This window comes from Nomascus leucogenys, chromosome 2 (genome assembly GCF_006542625.1).
Source record: "Nomascus leucogenys isolate Asia chromosome 2, Asia_NLE_v1, whole genome shotgun sequence".
In the NCBI taxonomy this organism is placed as follows: Eukaryota; Metazoa; Chordata; class Mammalia; order Primates; family Hylobatidae; genus Nomascus; species Nomascus leucogenys.
In genome coordinates, this window is record NC_044382.1 from 86,745,186 (window position 1) to 86,761,997 (window position 16,812).

At 43.7% G+C, this 16,812-nt stretch overlaps 1 long non-coding RNA gene and 1 pseudogene across 1 annotated transcript; both read left to right on the forward strand.

Moving 5' to 3' along the window:
• The first annotated feature begins 1,154 nt into the window (after positions 1 to 1,154).
• LOC105739429 lies at positions 1,155 to 2,002 on the forward strand. The gene is made up of 2 exons (XR_001115345.2): positions 1,155 to 1,217; positions 1,768 to 2,002. It is a non-coding gene; the product is annotated as an uncharacterized LOC105739429 (long non-coding RNA).
• A 13,673-nt stretch (positions 2,003 to 15,675) lies between these two features.
• Positions 15,676 to 16,194, forward strand: LOC101179136 (annotated as a pseudogene).
• Positions 16,195 to 16,812: the final 618 nt, after the last annotated feature.

Below are 16,812 nucleotides of genomic sequence, written 5' to 3' on the forward strand. Positions count from 1 at the left end.
ATCTCACTCTGTTGCTCAGGCTGGAGTGCAATGGCACAATCACGTCTCACTGCAGCCTGGATCTCCCAGGCTCAAGTGATCCTCCTGCCTCAGCCTCCTGAGTAGCGTGGACTACAAGCGTGTGCCACTATGCCCAGCTAATTTTTGTATTTTTTGGGTAGAGACGGGGTCTCACTGTGTTGCCCAGGCTGGTCTCGAACCCCTGGGCTCAAGAGATCCTCCCCCCTTAGCTTCCCAAAGAGCTAGGATTACAGGCATGAGCCACCGCACTGGGCATTAGGAAGTATTTGTTACGAAAAGAGGGTTGCTGCCACCCAACGCTGTTGAGTATCGCTACTCAAGACACGTGTCCTCAAGTTCAATTTCCAAAATTTCCTGGAAACTGTTTTATGTTACTTCGCTGTCAGAAGACCCAGCACTGGTATGCGAAGGGAGGTCTGAGCGCCTCAGAAACAACATGTAAAACACACGCACGCACACACACCCCCCGCCAACCACCCCGTCCTCTAGGGAAGGGGGTCCCTCTGCCTGATTCCCTGGAGATGGCTCCCCGCCCAGGGCCCAGCTCTCTTCTCCTGGACGCCACCTCCCCGGAGCTGGGGGCCTGGGCTCCGCAACGGCTGCGAAGTTTCACCGATGCCGCAGGCCTAAGGCCACCCTTGGTCCCAAACCCAGCGCCGGGACGCGCGCCCCAGCCCCTTCGGAGCTGCCATGGCCCCATGATTAGGGCCACGGTGGCCCCTGACTTTCTCGTATTAATGTTTTTTTTTTTTTAATTGTAAATCATTACTCAGCTCAGCTCAGTCACCAGGCAAACTGTGTTTAATAAATTAGCTTAATCTATTCCGCAAGTGGTTTGTGAGTGCTGTGTTTCCTCTGGTTAAGGAAAACATTTATATTCTCTCTCCTTGCCCTGCGTTCCTGAGCTCCCGGAGTCGCTACCCAGGCCGGGCGCACCGGGAGGCCTGGAGCGGGAGGCTCTCGGCCCGCCGCTCGCGGGAACCCCCACCTCGGGCGGCTGGGAGGGCAGCTGGTGGCCGCGTGGCCTCTTTGTCCCCGTCAGCCCGAGGCGGCGCTGGTGCCCACCCGGCCTCCCCGTGGCCCAGCCCCGCGCCTCCGCCCCGGGCCGCTCGCATTCCCCTCTTCCAGAGGGGCCTCTTTAACAGCTCCCCATGAAATAATCATTCATTATGTCACCAGGAGGGAAGAAAGAGAGTGTAAGTGTCTTGATGGGATTAGAGGAAACCCCCGCAGAGATGATTTAGGGGCCGTGATAATTCATTTAATAGGGGCCTGGGGCAAATTGCTAGACAGGGTAATGGAACTGAAGCAGCTCGAAAGGGCGCCCGGCAAGGCTGTGGCGGGGGAGCCGGCTTCATTAGCAATATTTAAGAGATTTCATTTAAGAATGAGTCATAAAATGCAGTACTATTTTATCCACCTGGTTTGGTGGCCTTTAGCTTTCCTCTGCATGAATATTAAATTTGAAATGGCACTACAGCAACACATTTTGGAAAGTGTTCTTTGGGCTGTTATTTGTATGGTTGGTTTAGTTTCTCGTTTGTTAACCTTTTAAAATGAATATCATTGAAAATGGATAACTGTACAACCAGAACTCGAAAAACATTAGGGGGAATATAATGCTTTAGAATAGGTTGTTACTAAACTGGGTAAAGGATTTAAGTTTTTATTGATCAAAACACAAAAGGCATAGAGAGCAAGTCAGTAAATGGAAAGTTACTTTGACAATTCTCAATTTTCATGCAGATTTTGTGAAGCTGTCCCATTCAAAGCCACCCCCAGAGGCCCGGAGGAGACCACAAGGCTGCGAACACAGCCGGGACCTGCCCACTGACACACTGAAGAGTCAACATGATTCAGGAAAGCACTTTCAAAGAGTGTTTTTTCTTGGACAGATAACATTCCGTTTTGTATCTGAGAGGCAAGGACAATCTCTAGTTCGATTGTAAAACTATTTCCTTCAAATGTACATTTTTATCTATGGAGAGTGGTGTTAATTGGGGTTTTACAAACCTAAGAAGTTTACATTTGGCAACAGTGATTGTTCCCATTACAACTACAATGTAAAAAACCAGATTCTCTTTTGGTGTGCATCCTCCCCTCTTTGGTTTCAAGGGTGACTTTCCCACGCATATCTGCCACTCACTTGGAAAGTCCTAGTCTGGAAACATTTTAGGAAATACGCCACATTGTGGCCCACACATTTGCCTGACCTGACATTCTCCCCCAAAACTCTTATATTTGCAGACTAAAACATTAACTCTTGATTCCCTCCTACTCCACCTTTTAAAACTAAAAATAGCTCTTCCAGATAGGCTGTATTCATCCTTTTTTTTTTTTTTTTTTAATCGCAGCTGCACTCTGTTATTTTAACAAAACAAGGGGCAGGTCTCTATTCACAGAGCTGCTTTAGCCACATAGGATACATAAGATGCATAATCAATATGTTCTTTAGAAGACTCTCTTAATCAGAAAAGACACTAACTATATGTAAAATTATTCACTTACATATATTGGTTTGTGCAATTTTCCACAGTGACAGTAAAGTTAGTAGCTAAATATGGTTTTATACATAACAAAACTTAAGCAAATGTCTTTTGTAAGGCATGCATTGTGAGGGTAGTATTAATATTTGTGTGTCTACGTTTATATTCCACCATCCCCTAGTAAAGATGTTCTATTTTATACAGAGTTGTAAACCACGTTGAAATATAGTGAGATGCTCTATTTTGAATAAAATAAGTTTACTGATGTACTAAATAGGCAGTGTCTGCACAAAAGCAAGCCTCACTGAAGGTGGGTTAGTTCCCTCTAGAGCATGTCCCCAGTCCTGAGTTCTCAGGCTTTTCTCAGTGTTTCTCTTTAGGGAAAAGGAGCCAGGATTAGCCATGAGCAGTCATGGTCAATGTTTGGAGAAGTTTTGAGCAGGAAGCTCCTCTTCAGCAAAAGCACTTTCATTCTCTCCTTCTTCCTGTGAAAAGGCACTCTAAAGGTGACCAAGGCAACCCAAAGAAAGATACCTGTTTGCAACATCTATTTTTGCTTTCAGAAATAGGATTTAGTGGCCAATTAGAAAGCCAGAAAGCAAAGAAGATTCCTGCACTGCCACTTAGAATGGTTATAGCCACACACTAGCAGAAACTGAAAGATTCATCGGAAAACAACCCTCAATCCTTGGCCTTGCATTTAAATGTGAATGGGGCTGTGTGTCTACCCTGCCTTCTTGCTTTCCTTCCTTTACACGATTCCTACTATGTCTAAAGCAGGCATACCCATACTGTTGAATCTTGGAGTAACTGACAGTGTCCACATGATACCCTGGATTTAAACAGTTTCAACCACGTAGACACATTATCACCAGACAGCTGGTGGTGGGAAACCAGTGTGTGTAGGATGCAGGGATCACGAGGGAGCAGTCACAGAGGCAGTGACTGCTTTCTGCCTTCAGAGAGCCCAGCCTCTGCACACACAGGCATCCACAGACACAAAGCCACATCCTTATCAACAGAGGGGACAGGAATATGACATTCTGCACACAGCCAAATACCTTAGAGGACTGAGGTACCGAGGACAAAATATATAAAGCCAGTAAAGCTGGAAGTTGAGTGGGCAAAAGAGCATAAAGACTTTTCTAGACCCATTTTTCTAGTAATAAATCCTAGGGTTTTTTCTCATTACCACAAATATACGTATACAAAGGTAAAGAAAATATATAGGCAATTATTTAAGTTCTCTCCTTTTTCAATTAATATTAACGTTTAAAACATTAAATACTATTTCTGAGGACCACATAATCTAAAATAAGAAGAAAGAAAAAAAAAAGCCTTTATGTGAATTAACCAGAAGAACTAGCGCTCCCTAACAGCAGACAAATAGGCCTCTACAACACTTTCTCACATCTTCCTCAGGGCAACCACAAAGGAACATCATTGCCAACCACAGGAGATCACTGCTTTGGAAACCTGAAACCACAGCATTTTCTTCTTGTGGGCAAAGTACATCAAATCTGATTAAAATAAGCTTACACTACAAATTGGCCTACGCTTTGTGGAAAGTGGTTGGCAATACGTATCAAAAGCCTTAAAAATGTTACTCTACTTAATTCATTAATTCCATCTCTGGGACTAGCTCCTGGGGCAGTTATGTGAAATGCCACCAAAGGTTTATATAAAAGGTGTTTATCTTTTATATTTATAATAGGAAAAAACAAGAAACCATACAAACATCCAATTATAGGAAATAGTGAAGTAAGTTATAGGATCCTACAATAGAATTTAATAAATCCATATTCAATTTTATACATACAGGATCCTCTAAACTGTGTAAAACAAAACAGAGGAGAGAAAATGTTAACATGATTATCTCTGGGTGGTGAGTATTTTGGTTTTTGCCTCATATTTTGTAAATTTTCTATAATAAGGATGTACTACTTTTAATAATCAGTAAAAGATGTATATACATATGTACATATTTTTACCTAATATATCAATGTTGTACACATCTACAATTCATTAATTTCTTTGATATTTATAACATAATAAGCTGACAGGCAAACAAGGAATCTCAGAATCAAAATAAAACCAAAATCACTTATACAATGTTTCCTTTAAACAACCACATTAAAATAAATTAGCATTTTTTTATTCTTGCCAAGCATTGCATACCTACATATTTACTTTTCTGTCCAATAAGTAAATTTCCTATGTAGTGATCACTGTGATTTTCTTTTGTGAGCATATGTAGGTTGAAAATGTTCCATGTTTTGATTAGAAAAATCAAGCTGTCAGGTGAGAAATCCACATTTCATCATGATCATCTGCAGCTCACACTTGGCACCCAATATACACATATTTATTTTACTGACCTGGCCATACACAAATAGCACATGGCAAATTTGCAAAGACAGCCCTGCTCTCAGGCCATTGTATTATCTGCAAAAATCTGTTTTCAGCAGTGGACTATCCATAAATTTGACCCCCTGGCTCTTTTTTCTTTTTTTAACTAGGTCAAGTGGCTGTCCCTGTAGCACCATCAGTATATTTAATAAAAATCAAGTATATCTTGTGTTTGAAACATACATTATAAATAGATGTATAGATGGAGCAGATATTGAGAAAAGAAATGGTAAAGATTATGAATATTAAGATTTATATTAATCTATAAGCCTATTAAAGTACAGTAAAACCTGTCCTTCAGACCACCTTTTTAAAGATATCACCTCCCTGATGGGACCACTAAATTTCGGGCCAAATTATTTTCCCATAAAGAACAATGAAAAGAAAATGATTATATTAAGACTACTTCTACTATGGTTTCTTTTCATTGTTCCGCCAAAAATGATTCCAAACAGTAAAATAACATTGATTTTGACCTTGTTAATGAACCTGAAGAACTTCATGGAATACTCAAACACCGATTTCCATTTTTAACAGGAAAAAAAAAATGGACCCTCCGCCTCACATTTTTGAAAACACCAGCAGTAGGTAGGGATAATTTCATTGGTATTCTGCAGATGTAGCTTATCTTGATATTGCTAATGTTCCGTAAGGTTTGTCCTGTGGATTTTTCTTTGTGCCAAAAGCTGGAGATGATTGTGTGATCTGTAAAATATTGAAGAAGCTTTCACACTGAGAGATTTATTGCATTTCTTTTTGGTTACAAAGATTCTCATATACAATATTACTGAAGTGATTTTCAGTTTTCCAAAATGCCACTCTCTCCAAGGGAACAACTTTCTCTCCTTTGGCCTTACAAGGACTCCCTGTGGCTTTGACCGGCTTTTCTTCCAAACAAAACTGCCGTATGATCCATGCTCCCCCCAACCTCTCAAGGAGGGCCCTGGTTCCCTTAATCAGGTTCTTCTTGAGCTCACTCATGTCAGTCAGAAACACCAGAGGCCCTACTCTCCTTGTGTGCTATTTCCACGGTGTGCTTCCTAACAGTGCAAGCCTCCAGAGCTGTCCATTGCAGCTTCCCAAGGATGCAATGTGCATCTGTTTAAGGGCAGAATGTGCTCATCTTATTGGGACACAGAGACACCCACTCAATGTCTGTCCATCTGTTTAAATAGGGCTTTTCCCCCCCAATGGATAGAAGGAAGAATTAATCACGTGTAGATATATTTTAAATTACTCATATTGTGCAAGGGACACATCTTAAAATTCACCAATACAAAGTAAACATGTGAGCAGTAACTGCCAATCATGCAGGTTCCTTTGGGAAGGCTTCACTAGACTCCATACCCCTGGAGGGCAAGAACTATGTCCTGTGTGTGTTCATGTGCCCAGCTTCAAAGCCAATGCCTGCCATCATCTGCTCCCAGTAAACCAGCATGGATATGAACTGAGTTGCCAGCTCTGCCCACCCCAGTTTGCCTCTTTCTTTAGCTGCAGGTCAGTGGACTCTCACCTGCCTGCCGTCATAGGCTGTCCATGCTGAAAGGGGCCTTGGAGCACATTGGTTCAGCCTAGCCCAGCCCTCTCATCCTAGAGATGGGGTTACCAAAGTGTCAAGGATGCCCCAAGTAGAGACAAAACATGGAGCCATGAACCTTATGGGCAAAAATCCCAGGTGTTTATTAATGTTCCTAAAAAGAAGAAGGCCACAAAATAAAAAGTGGTGTATTTTAGCTGATAGCCTAGGGTAGTAAGCCAGCTGGCTGTGGCTGTGTGGTCTGAGCTCAAAAGGAAACTAAAAACATACACAACTTAGTTCTTCAAATGTGGAGTGTCATAACAATACAGTTTCTCTTTTGAATCAAGATTTATAATTTTTTTTTTCTGTTTGAGATGGAGAAAGCAAGGCACAGTGGACAGTGAGTGAGAAGTAGCACGTAGTAACCTACGTTTGAATTCCAGCTCCACCGTTTGCTTGCTGTGTGACCTTGTGCAAGTCACTTACCCTCTCTGGGCCTCAGCTTTTTCATCTGTAAAATGAGGACAAAAATACTGTGGGCCTCTGTGGGCTATTTGAAGAGCAAAGGACGCTTGATAGTTCAATGCACTGTGTAAGACAAAAGTAAGTTATTTACTTGAAAATGAACTTAAAAGCTATGGCCATATATAGGCTGGGTGCGGTGGCTCACGCCTGTAATCCCAGCACTTCGGGAGGCCAAGGTGGGTGGATCACGAGGTTAGGAGATCGAAACCATCCTGGCTAACATGGTGAAACCCCGCCTCTACTAAAAATACAAAAAATTAGCTGGGCATGGTGGTGGGCGCCTGTAGTCCCAGCTACTCGGGAGGCTGAGGCAGGAGAATGGCCTGAACCCGGGAGGCGAAGCTTGCAGTGAGCCGAGATCACATCACTGCACTCCAGCCTGGGCAACAGAGCGAGACTCCGTCTCAAAAAATAAAAATAAATAAAAAAATAAAAGCTTAGGCCATACATACAAAGAAAAGAAACCACAGGTGAAGACGAATGCACACCGACATTTTAATTAGGGTGTTCCTCACCTCTTTTGAGCAAGCTAACTCGGTGATCAGAGGTATGACACACCACACGTCTGGGTATCAATTCAGCTGGAGCCACAGGATGTGACCTGCCAACTCTTCCTCCAAAGTCACCTCACAACTGCCACTGCTCTCCTCCCATGAGTACAGGGGCATGTATGGGCCCAGAGGTCTCAGCGTGACTTTCTCCTTCTCTCCCTCCCCGGTTATCCTCCTGCTCCTTGCTAGAGACACTAAGGAAGTTCACGTCTATGAAGATGAGGGCAAGAATAGTCCAGATCCTCAGAAGAATCATATGGCCTTCTTTCTGCTCCTTCAATGACAGGTTCCCTGTTGCTTCAAGACCTACTCAAATTGGTGAGGTCTCTCCTCCCCTCCCGGGAGTCTTTCCACATCTCTCCTCTCTCCAGTTCATTTTTGCTGGAAGTGAATAGATCACACTTCTGAGCTTCATGTTAGTTCTTTCTACCTTATCAATTTTCTCCTTCTTTCCTCACCCCAACCTGCAAATGAAACAAGCAGCTTCACTTTTGCATCAAGACGAGGTAGAAAAGGACAGGAGAAAAAAGACCATTGTTTTTGTCCCATTTTTGCTGCCTCTATGGGGACAGGGCTGGCTTATTTTGCACGCTTATTGCTAATGTAGACAATGCTAGGCCCTGAGCACCCCTAATTCTGGACTGAAATTTGTCCTTCTGTGACACCGAAAAGATGCTTTTCATTTTACACATCTATTCAACAAACATTTATTGAGGGGTTATTATGTGCTAAGCACTGTGCTAGGTGTCAAAGAAGTAAGCAATGTACGCTCCTTCTGAGGGCAAACACATCATGCATTTCTGCAGATGCCCTCTTGCTTGTTTTTGCACTTACCTAGTACTAAAATCAGCCAAAGAGTATTCTCTCTCCAGAGCAGATGCCTGGCACAATCTACTTTTGAGCCTGCACCTCCTCGAGACTCAAAAAATACTCTGGGAATTGGCTGGGTGTGGTGACTCACACCTGTAATCCCAGCACTTTGGGAGGCCAAGGCAGGAGGATTGCTTGAGGCCTGGAGTTTGAGACCAGCCTGGTCAACAGAGGAAGATCCTGTCTTTACAACAAATAAAAACTTAGCTGGGTGTGGGGGCACATGCCTATAGTCCTAGCTACTCAGGAGGCTGAGGCAGGAGGATAGATTGAGTCCAGGAGTTTGAGGCTACAGTGAACTACGATCATGCCACTGCACTCCAGACTGGGTGACAGAGCAAGATCCTGTCTCTGAAAAACAAAAAATAAAAAAAAATCAGGAAATAGAGTCCTAGAACTGCTGACTGGACAGGACACCAAATCTACCTACCATATGGAACCCATGAGGAAATAAAGGATTCAAGAGTAAATGACTCCTCTGAAGCCACCCACAGTGGCCAATCTTATTTATCTTGAGTGACTTAGGGGCTGGTCAGGGTGGAGGTCAAGGAATATCCTCAAGGGTAGCTAGATGTCCTTTCCAGTCTGGAGATTCTAGGCAGACCAGAGGGAATGGTGGCGACCTGGCTGCCAGCTCTCTGGAGTCGAGAATCTGAAGCAATGTGAGCCGCTGCCGGTTCATGCCACTGCCAGTGTTTGCCTGCGCCATCACTATCAGCATCAAACTCACTCCCTGCTTTGTTAAGTGCTTTGGGATTTCTCAAGTAGAAAAGGTGCTATATAAAATCAATCACAGGAAACCCTGCTGCCGGCAGCTCGGAACAGCTACAGTAAGCGGTGTCCACTCAATCAATAGTCCCTCACCGAGAAGGGGAAAGAATACCACTAAAAAGATGTGCTCTTAGAAAAACTTCCCTTAAGTAAGGGGGGAAAATCCTACCTTACAAAGAGTGTATATATACAGAAAGCACACAATATATTGTTCCTCCGTGACCAATATCAAACACGATGGGAGAAGGAACTTACTGCTTACTACATACTTTTGCTTTTATTTTAACCATGCAAGAACACAAACCGATACACACTGAGCCTGAAAAACCTTGTAGGCCCCATGCGGGAAATGCCTATTGGGTACATTTATAAAATGAAAATGGAATTAGCTGTACGGCACTGGGGTAGAAAAAAAGTGATTTCTACAATTGGCTTGCCAAAGAATAATATGCATGTGTGTTAGTACATTTTCACACTACTATAAAGATACTACCTGAGTGTGGGTAATTTACGAAGAAAATACGTTTAATTGGCTCACAGTTCCACATGCTGTACAGGAAGCATGGCTGGGGAAGCCTCAGGAAACTTACAGTCATGGTGGAAGGCAAAGGGGAAGCAGGCACCTTCTTCTCTCTTCTCAAGGTGGCAGGAGAGAGAAAGCATGCAGGGGGAACTGTCATTTTTAAAACCATCAGATCTCGTGAGAACTCCCTCACTATTACGAGAACAACATGGGGGAAACCACCTCCGTGATCCAATCACCTCCCACCAGGTCCCTCCCTTAACACCTGGGGATCACAATTTGCGATGAGATTTGAGTGAGGACACAGAGCCAAACCATGTCAGCATGTTTGGGATATAGTATAACTTGTTTGCCTTTAATTATGTTTAAACATACGGAATATACGTAGATGCATATCATTTTATGATGTTAAAGAACTGGGCTCCTTGGCCGGGCACAGTGGCTCACGCCTGTAATCCCAGCACTTTTCGAGGCCAAGGCGGGCCTCAGCAGATCACGAGGTCAGGAGATCGAGACCATCCTGGCTAACACGGTGAAACCCCATCTCTACTAAAAATACAAAAAAAAAAAAAAAATTAGCCGGCCGTGGTGGCGGGCGCCTGTAATCCCAGCACTTTGGGAGGCTGAGGCAGGCACATCACCTGAGGTTGGGAGTTTAAGACCAGCCTGACCAACGTGGAGAAACCCCATCTCTACTAAAAATACAAAAAAAATTAGCCAGGCGTGGTGGCTGGCGCCTGTAGTCCCAGCTATTTGGGAGGCTGAGATGGGAGAATGGCGTGAACCCAAGGGGCGGAGCTTGCAGTAAGCTGAGATTGTGCCACTGCACCCTAGCCTGGGTGACAGAGTGAGACTCCATCTCAAAAAAAAAAAAAAGAACTGAGCTTCTTGCACAATCCTAAAGAATATTAATTTGGAATATTTTGGTTTTCATTTCATTTCAAAAGTTAAAATACAAAAAGTACATAAAATTGCATTACTATGTAGATGAAATCATGCTACTTCTCAAAGGTACAACATGGTAATTTAACTAGTTGAGAAAATTAGGAAGAGGATATCTCACAGTATTTTTAATCCACAAACAATTTTTTGTCAACTACAGAAAAGTATTGTGGTTTTTTAAGTTAAAGAGAACTTTAAAAAGCAAATAGGGGCTGGGCATGGTGGTTCATGCCTGTAATCCCAGCACTTTGGGAGGCCAAGGCGGGTGGATCATCTGAGGTTAGGAGTCCATGACCAGCCTAGCCAACATGATGAAACCCCATCTCTATTAAAAATACAAAAATTAGCTGGGCGTGGTGGCGAGTGCCTGTAGTCCCAGCTACTCGGGAGGCTGAGGCAGGAGAATCGCTTGAACCTGGGTGGTGGAGGTTGCAGTGAGCCAAGATCACACCACTGCACTCCAGCCTGGATGACAGAGCGAGACTTCACCTCAAAAAACAAAACAAAAACAGCAAATAGGGACAACCACTGCAGTTCTCCATGAGGTAGGTGTAATCCAAGAAGAGAGTTCTTGAAGAGTTTGTCTTATGAAGTCTTCCTGTGGCCTGAAGGAGTATTTTAAATCAGTCATCAGTGTCTCTTTAAGTCTTTTCCACAAACCATAATAGAGTTTAAATTGCTAAAGTGTAAATGATTAAAAATCCCACATTGACGAGAAAATGCATAGGTTCTTTGATCCAAGTGTTGTAAACTCTGGAGTGCATTATAATCCCTTGGAGGGGCTTATTAGATGCTAACCTAATGGCTTGTGGACCTTACCTTAAGAAATTCTGTGCCTAGTCCCTTGGTTGTAGGTTAGGAAACTACTTCATGGCTGTCTGTCAATGACTTGCTAAAGGCCACCCCACTGTACGATTCTAGGGCACCAACCATCACCATGCCTCCACCTGTCCCACCTCAGCAGTCTTTTCCCTTCAGCACCTGGTTCTTCTCTCTGAAATGGCTTTGGTTACTCTCAAATGCTTCTCGAATTGTTCACCCAGGACAAATGATATTCCCTTCATGGAAATAATTCCTGAATAGCTTCTCTTTCTTCCTTTAAGAGTTCTTCACAATCATTTTAGTCTATAAAATCAGAATTGTGTTTAAACCATTTATTATACAAAAATGCCCAGTTACAGACCTAGTACTATTTTTGTTTTTTATAATGTCTGGTTAAGAAATTCTCAAGAGGGCTGGGCACGGTGGCTCATGCCTGTAATCCCAGCACTTTGGGAGGCCAGGGGTGGGGGTCGGATCATGAGGTCAGGAGTTCAAGACCAGCCTGGCCAATATGGTGAAACCCCGTATCTACTAAAAATACAAAAATTAGCCAGGCGTGGCGGCAGGCGCCTGTAGTCCCAGCTACTCAAGAGGCTGAGGCAGGAGAATCGCTTGAACCCAGGAGGCAGAGGTTACAGTGAGCCGAGATTGTGCCACTGCACTCCAGCCTGGGTGACAGAGCAAGACTCTCACTCAGAAAAAAAAGAAAAAAAAAAAAAAGAAAGAAAGAAATTCCCAAGAACTCAGGGTGAAGCCAAGAGGAGGAGAGTGGATCTGGTCAGTATACATTGTAGCTGAGACTCCAGGTTTATAGCGCCAATGATGTCCTCAGCTTAGATTTCAGCAGTTTCACTAGAGTGACTATAATTTCCAGAGCTACCAAATGCTACCCAGAGTCTGACCACATTACCAGAAATTTCAGATTAGATCTAGATTTAAACAGATACACCTGAACTCGGGGGTGAGGGGCTAATTTTTTTCTTGGTTAACATAATTTAATTTCAGTTTACTTCTCTTAAACACCTAGCTACACCAACAAGGTAGATGCTTAATCGTTCAGACACATTCTGAAGTTTATGCCTCAAAGGCAATCATAGGGATTCCAAGAGTGATTCACACACAAATAAATCTGTAACTTTCCAGCAGAATTATTTTTAAAACCTACCAAATATTACCTTTTCTTCTACAGGCTAGATTATTTCTTGCTTACCCATTATACTGATAGCCAGGGAGAGCCAGGGAGAAGTATGATAATCAAACTCCATTCTATCTGCTAGCTCTGTCCTATTTTCTTCATGAAATTTTTATCGGCAATGATAAAATCAGCTTCTTGAGTCTTAGTATGCTCCTTGCAGAGCCGGGAGGAGAAGGCAAAAAGCCAAAAGAGCAGAAAGAGTGGGAGACAAAAGAAGCAGAAAACTCAAAAAGAAACAATATAACCCTAACCTCAAATAACCAAGACATGGCAACACTTTCAAATACTGAAAACTCCTTTAAATTTGTAATTGTTTCACAATTTCTAGATATGTAATCAAGGAATAACACCCATTTTAAATTATTTCTTAAATCAAGAATTTGAAAAGATTTTTGTGCCAGAAAAATGTTAATGTTTTTTGTTGTTGTTGTTTGTTTTTTGTTTTTTGAGACGGAGTCTCGCTCTGTCGCCCAGGCTGGAGTGCAGTGGCGAGATCTCGGCTCACTGCAAGCTCCGCCTCCCAGGTTCACGCCATTCTCCTGCTCAACCTCCCGAGTAGCTGGGACTACAGACCCCCGCCACCACGCCCAGCTAATTTTTTTTGTATTTTTAGTAGAGACGGGGTTTCACCGTGTTAGCCAGGATGGTCTCGATCTCCTGACCTCGTGATCCGCCCGCCTCGGCCTCCCAAAGTGCTGAGATTACAAGCGTGAGCCACCGCGCCCAGCCTAAAATGTTAATGTTTATAAATGCCTGAATAATTAACATTGACAAGGTATAACAAAAACATTTGATGTTTTTCTCATATACATATAATGCTTATGGCTTGACTGGAATAATGACAAATAGGAGGAATACTTGGAAAATTTCATCGCATGTGTGTGGGTTTCAGCAAAACATTTAACCGTTCTGGGCCTCAGTTTCTTCATCTGCACATAGGGCTGTAAAGAGAGTATGATAATCTCTAAATGTCTTTCTAGTTCTAGGAGACAACAAAGTAAAATCTACAAAGTATAACAATTAGGATCAACAAAATTCCTGCATGAATTCCAACATTCGCCATAACAATATATGGTTTTTCAGAAAGCTTAATATCTCGTTGTGGCATTTTTGTTTTTAAGTATTGTGTTAATATACAGCATTAACTTAAATATTATGCTCTAATCAGCAGCTTGGATGACCTTAGAGCTTTACAACTAAAACGCATTGAATCGATCCAGCAAAACATATTTGGGATTTTGCCATTGCAAATCCAGCTTTACGATTTATTGACAACAAATGGACTAAAGGAAATCTGTGTTTGCAACATCCAATGCTGGCTCTGCTATCTCTCTACCCATACTTGAGGCAATGAATGATCTTTCTATAGCCAGCTATTGAAATTTTCAATAGCGAAATTAATTTCATTTTTTATCTAGATATGCAGATATCCAGGTCAACAATTTCTGAAAACATATTAAATGGAGTGGCACAGAAGTTTGTATAGGGCAGCAAAAATGGCAATTTCGGACAATTCAACAAGACGTACAGCCAGATCACAACTCTTTCACAGCTTCACTATAAAATTCCCAGCCTCTAAAAGGAAAATCTCTCGTGATACAAGAGAAATAAGTGGGAGCTGTACCACAGTACATTATATTGTGACACAAAAAGCGTAAATCATGTGTGTATGAAAATCATAAGCCCTAAGCTTTAGAGAGAGTTGTGCAATTGACAATCAAATGGAGCTTAAAGGGAATTACGAGGTTTTCAACTAAAGTCTTGAAATAAAGAAAGTAATATTTTACGGCAAAAAATTGCAAATGTCAAGTTTAAATCATAAGACTTTGCACCATTGAGCTACTAGCTAGTTCTATAGCTTCTTCAGTCCTTAACACAGGGAAAGACCAACTTTCATGCTCAATAAAACTTAAGAACTTTAGAAATACATTTAAGAACATAATTCATGTATTTGTGACTTTTTCCCTTCCTAAATGGCTAATTGTAGAAGAAAAATGAGTGAGCATAAGAACTTCTTGGATGGTAACCTATTCCCCCATTTGCTTTAGACTCTCATGATTTCTTGTGTTTTTTAAATAGGGCTGCCACCAATTTGGTCACTCGAAGAAAAGGCGGGTCTCAGGAATATGGATGGCTGTCCTCCCTTTCCCCTTCAGATGTCAGCCGCATCTACTCCTGCTTTTGGAAAACCCCAGGGCAAACGGACCTGCCAGGCAGCCAACCAACCACCAGCCCCCAGCTGCCCAATTCGGTTGCTCCTGTCCAAAGCCAGACAGGTGGCAACCCAGATTGAATCTGTTGTTGTGGGAATGATTTGATTCACAAACAAGGTTATTAAATTTTATACGGAGACACAGGCGAAAGTCACAAGATCTTGGAGAGAAAGACCTGATTCACATAAATTTATCTTAATAGTTGTGAACTCGGGAGTATAAAGCAGAAAAAAATTAATGGAAAGGCATTTCACCTCCTCCGTCTGCCTGCTCTCCTCCACTCCCCGGCACATAATATGCCCACACACACATACATCAACAACTGCCATGACTCCAGCCCTTTGCAGGGGGAGCCCAACACATTGATCTGAGCCTGTTTTGACATATAAACTCCAATTTGGCCCCAAGTCACTGCGAGTGGACACTGCCACCAACGGCTCTGACACTAGGTTATTTGTTGTTGCTGTTTGCTGTCCCTGTTTGCACATTAATCCAGTGACAATTAGGTGTCAGCGAGCGTTGTTTCTGCTTAGCTGATAGCCTTGGGCTCTGCGCTTGAAGCCCTAATCAGGAGTGTAAACTCTGCTATATTTCAATTTGGAGAAGCGCTCTTCCGCTAAGAGGCCCCTGGCACTGCGATAAATAAAACGCCTATTTACTCTATTGCCACACTTAGACAACTAATGCACTTACTACCAGCCCCCTAATCATAGCCTACAGTTAAAACCGCCTATAAATCACTCCGTTCTCATCCTGCACATTAGTGAAGCCATTTTCCCCAAACCCCACAATGAGCACTGTTTCCTTTTCTTGTTAGTCAAAAGCTAGATGATTTTTATTAGGTTAAAGACGAGTTCACAGATGGTAAATCGCGTGGAGAGAAATGAGCTGGAGAGTTACACCGAGTCAACGCGGGACACGGCTCCCGGCCCGGGCCAGGCCAGGGGTGGGAGGCGGTTCCCAGCCGCAGGCGGCGGGACTCCCAAGCGCCGAGGGACCCCAGTCTCCACTCCAGCCACACACCCACCCAGCGTCGGGGCGCTGCGGCCTCGCCCCACGAGCCCAGCGCAGGCCGCAGCCTGGCCTGGGGATCCGGCACCTGGGCAGGATGAGCTCGGCCGGACATCCTCCTCCAGGACGGCCCGCACCCCACAATCGCGTCAAAAGCGCCCCATCCCCCTATCTCTAGCCGCGCAGGTTTCCCACCGACGCCCGCTCGGAAGGCGAGAGCCCCCGCGCGGCCCGGCGCGGCGCGGCCCCCGGGGACCGCGAGCAACAAAAGCCCGGCCCGCAGCCCCTGCTCCTCGCCTTCCTTTTCAATTCTCCCCTGATCTCAGGTGGAATTAGGAGGATTAAAGCAGCGAGTAAATGAGGCGAGTGTGCAAAATGACTCCTTTCTGAACCAAACGGCATGCTCCGTGCTGGGGAAATGAGATGCACATTTAAATCTCATCCATCCACCGCCTGCGGCCACCGCCATGTACCTGCCTACTTAGCCCAAGGGTTAATTAATTGAGGCTTCAATGCACTATTGCAAGAGCATTATTGCATTTGATACTCTACATCTGTGATTTAAAACTCTTTCAGTCCCTTGTCAGCAAGGGAGGGTTTTTAACTAGGAAATTAGCATTCAGATAAGGGAACGCTCTATTTGCTTCTGAAAGGAAGGAAATATTAAAGATGCTGGTGCACAAACCGGGCTGTCATGTCCTGTCCCATCCTGGAGGGAGCGCGAGGGCCCGGCTCCCCTGGGAGAGGCGGCGACAGGGCGTCGTGCAATGGACGCCAGCACGAGGGGCGGGCTGGAGGGGGACCCGCGATCAGGGAAACCTTACTCCTCGCAGGCTCCAACCTGCTGGGGCGTGTTTACGTCCGCAAAGTCCGATAATATATTTTCTCCCCACTTCTTAGGAGCTGATTCTTCTTAAAATGCATTGCCACATAATCTCTAACATTGGCTTTCTG